This window comes from Chlorocebus sabaeus, chromosome 8 (genome assembly GCF_047675955.1).
Source record: "Chlorocebus sabaeus isolate Y175 chromosome 8, mChlSab1.0.hap1, whole genome shotgun sequence".
Classification (NCBI taxonomy): domain Eukaryota; kingdom Metazoa; phylum Chordata; class Mammalia; order Primates; family Cercopithecidae; genus Chlorocebus; species Chlorocebus sabaeus.
In genome coordinates this window covers 111801497-111805496 of record NC_132911.1, presented here as the reverse complement: position 1 = coordinate 111805496, position 4000 = coordinate 111801497, and the positions used below count along the sequence as shown (strand labels likewise).

General features: G+C 45.1%; 1 pseudogene; it reads left to right on the top strand.

Annotated features, from left to right (window-relative positions):
• The first annotated feature begins 1474 nt into the window (after positions 1 to 1474).
• Positions 1475 to 2573, top strand: LOC103237286 (aurora kinase B pseudogene; annotated as a pseudogene).
• Positions 2574 to 4000: the final 1427 nt, after the last annotated feature.

Genomic DNA, 4000 nt, shown 5'->3' with positions numbered 1-4000 from the left:
TTAAAAAAAAATCCAAGGTAGGGTCAAATTTTCTCTCCATCTACCGTCCTCTCCCTCCCACAGGGCAGTAATCACATCACAGAGAAACCTGAGTGCACTTATTTTTTGCTGCTTGATCCTATTCGCCTGAAAAATGTAACTTTTGCTGGAGAAGATTCAGGGAGGAGGTGCTGCGTCCTGATTTATTGCTCTTTCCCTGAGAAGTTTTTGCTTCTGAGAATCCTATTGTGTCACAACTGGGGTAGGATTTAGCTCTTACTCTGAAGGGACTGAGTCCTGGTAATGAGATTAATAAAATGCATGATCTAGCACCTCAAAGCACTGTGATGTGGCAACTTATGAAGAATAGAGAAGGGACAGTTTGTTAAGTTGCTTTACTTTTCTTGTGGGACTTTCAGCACTCTCCTGATACACAATGCTGGGCAAGCTCACAGGTACCTCCTAGACTCTGTGTCATGCCTACACTCCCCTAACTCCTCACACACAAAACAGCAGATGCCCTTGATAAGGGGAACCGAAGATGAATAAGTGTATTTTCCCTTCAGTGACAAACATTCTTACTGATGTAGGTGCCCAGTGAATGCATGTTAAATGGATGATCTGGGATTTGGGGAAACAGTGGAAATGGGGGCATTTGGGGAAACAGTGGAAATGGGGGCAAAGGGCTTGGAGAGAGTGAGGAAGAGAATGGTGATCCACACGTGGGAAGACAAAGCTGGTGTCATAACCTGCTCTGCTGTCTCCACCCACCAAATCCTTTGAGATCCTGGCTTGAACAATCAGAATATGCTCAACATGTCCACATGGAGAACAGCCTTTCTCTGCGCTAAAATGGTTGGGGAGTATTTTTAGCAGAATTTCAATCTGTGTTTATTTTGGTGCTCCAAGAGGAACCCAAACCCGATGACATCTTCTATTTTCATGACACAGTCATGTGAATCAGCACTGGTCAGCAATGGTCCCTGGACAGGTTTCTTCTCAGAACTGCCCCCAACGGTGCGAAAAGAAACCTCTTATGGTTTCTTGGGCCCAGCAACTATATTTCTGTAGACAAGAAGAAAAGAACATTTTTGAGAAATATATGAGACGATGAAAGAGGATTGCCTTCATTTTTTTTTTCCTAGTTGTAGCTCCACCTGCCTTGATTTTAATTATGAAAATAATACAATTGCTTTTAAATGACAAAATACACAATTACAGTTAGGATCATGATTTCTGAATGTGTGGGGTGCTTACGTACATTCTTACTGGAGCTGTGCTTGAACTCTTGAATTCTAATTTAGCTGTTGTAAAGTCATTTTTCAAGCTTTTTACTAAGTTGGGCATCAGAACAATTTTATAGACAGTTGTGCTTAATACTTCCGGAGTGAGAAAAAATTATGAAAATGCTGCCTTTTTTTTTTTTTAAAGGCAGATTTCCGTCGTTTGTGGTGGCTGGGAGAGCAGCTGTGCCTTGGGCCTCAGCTCTCCTCCTGCTTTCCCTCCAAGGATGGCCCAGAAGGAGAACAGTTACCCCTGCCCTATGGCAAGCAGACGGCTCCAGCCGACCTGAGCACCCTGCCCCCGCGAGTCTTCCCAAGGATTCCCACCGAAGCTGCGCGTGAGCTCCTGAGCTGCGCAGACTCACAGCCCGCAGCACCCCCTGCCATGAGGTGGTGGAGAACAGCTGTGGGACAAGCAGCATCTTAACGCGGCCCTTCACGGTCGACGACCCTGAGACTGGGCGTCCCCCGGGCAAAGACAAGTTTGCACTTGTGTACTTAGCTCGAAAGAAGAAAAGCCATTTCATCGTGGCCCTCAAGGCCTTCAAGTCTCAGATAGAGAAGGAGGGCGTGGGGAGCACCAGCTGCGCAGGCAGGTAGAAATCCAGGCCCCCGTTCAGCATCCCAAACATACTGAATTGCTACAACTACTTTTATGACCTGAGAAAAATCTACTGAATTATAGAGTACGCCCCCGTCACCTCTACCCGCGAGGAGCTGTACCAGGAGCTGCGGAAGAGCCGCACCTTTGACAGGAAACGAACAGCCAGCATCATCGGGGAGGTGGCAGGTGCGCTGATGTACTGCCACGGGAAGAAGGTGACTCCCAGACATAAAGCCAGAGAATCTGCTCTCAGGGCTGGAGAGCGAGCTGAAAGTTGCCGACTTAGGCTGCCTTGTGCACGCCCCCTCACTGAAGAGGAAGACAAATGTGTGGCGCCCTGGACTACCTGTCCCCGGAGACAATTGAGGGGCGCGCGCACACAGAGAAGGTGGATCTGTGGTACATCGGAGTACTGGGCTATGAGCCGCTGGTGGGGAACCCCACACACAATGAGGCCTATGGGGGAATCATCCAGGTGGTCCTAAAATTCCCCCTTCTGTGCCCGTGGGAGCCCCAGGACCTCATCTCCAAGCTGCTCAGGCATAAGCCCTCAGAACAGCTGCCCTGGCCCAGGTCTCAGCCCACCCTGAGATCCAGGCCCATTCTCGGAGGGTTCTGCCTCCCTCTGCCCATCAGTCTGTCCCCTGGTAGTCCCTGACATTCACTCGGGTGCGTCCGTGTTTGTAAGTCTGCATATGTGTAGGGGAAAGGAGCGGTCATGACCTGTTCCCTTATCTGTCTTCTACTTCCTTTGTTTAATAAAGACTAAAGCTGTTTTTTTTTTTTTTCGGTAAATAAGTGTAAAAAAGGAGAATTTTGAAAAGACCAAATCAATTATGAAGCCTTGGTCTACAATGCTCATTGTAACGCTTGAGTTGGAGAAGGTGGCTTCAGCTTTAATATGTTGAGAATTAGAGGAACATTAAGTGGATTCAGAATCCTAGTGGACTTCTCTAGACAGCACAGCATGCTTGGGAGATTTCCTGGGGGATTCTGAGACACTGTCAGATCTTGAGCTCAAAGGCAGAGCGAGCTATTCATAGCTCTTGTTCATAGCTCTATCCGGGACTATTATTGAAGACTTGCTACCCAGTGAGGACTCAGTAAATAACTGTTGAATAAACTCAGTAAAATAAAATGGGAAAAGTCAGTCTGAGACCTGTACTGGGTTAGACACTGATAATTCATCAGTGAATAAAATAAAATCCCTGATTTAGGGCAGTGCTTCCATTCTCATGGTGTAGTGCTAGTGTGGAGAATTTCATCCTAATTATTGCACAGCAATGCATTTTTTGCTGAAAAAGTATTTTTTTTTTTTTCTGGAGTGAATTGCACCAAATCAATTTAATTTCTGATCACTTTTCTGCAGAGTATAGTGAAACCACTTTTAATATTTCCATTTTCATTCTTATTTTCTTACTTTTGTTGAGTTCTCTTTTCCTGTGAAAATTTTGTAATGAAATTTGATTCATCAGTTAGTTCTTTTTTCCACATCTAGTATTGCCAAATATGGCTTCTTTCATTTCTATGTTTTTAACCCCCTTTAGACCCATATTTTTACTAAGTCTAACACTCACAGGTAAAATTGAAGATCTCACACTTTAACTGTTGCCGGTCTTATTTTAGGTTGACTGATTCTACCATTTGTTATAAGAGGACAAAACGTGGTAGCTTGTATTTATGTCCTAGCTAATTCTTGACACCTTGCAGGATAGCACTGCCTCAGGAATGAGTCTCCTATGTTGCTAAGTCAGCTCTTTGGATCCCTTTGGGTGCTCTGTTCAGAGCATCAACATGTCCTCTTTCATCTTTAACTTTATTATTCCCAGGACACTTTAGACGTTGTATGTTCCAGCCAAATAGACTGCCTATTGAATGTTGCTTTCCCAACCTGAGGTCGGTCTTTCTCTTTCTTTCTCTCTTTTCTTTTCTTTTCTTTCCTTCCTTCCTTCCTTCCTTCCTTCCTTCCTTCCTTCCTTCCTTCCTTCCTTCCTTCCTTCCTTCTTTCCTTCTTTTTTTCCTTCCTTCCTTCTTTCTTCTCCTCCCTCCCTCCCTCCCTCCCTTCCTCCCTCCCTCCCTTCCTTCCTTCCTTCCTTCCTTCTCTCTCTCTTTCTTTTTTTTTTTTTTTTTTTTT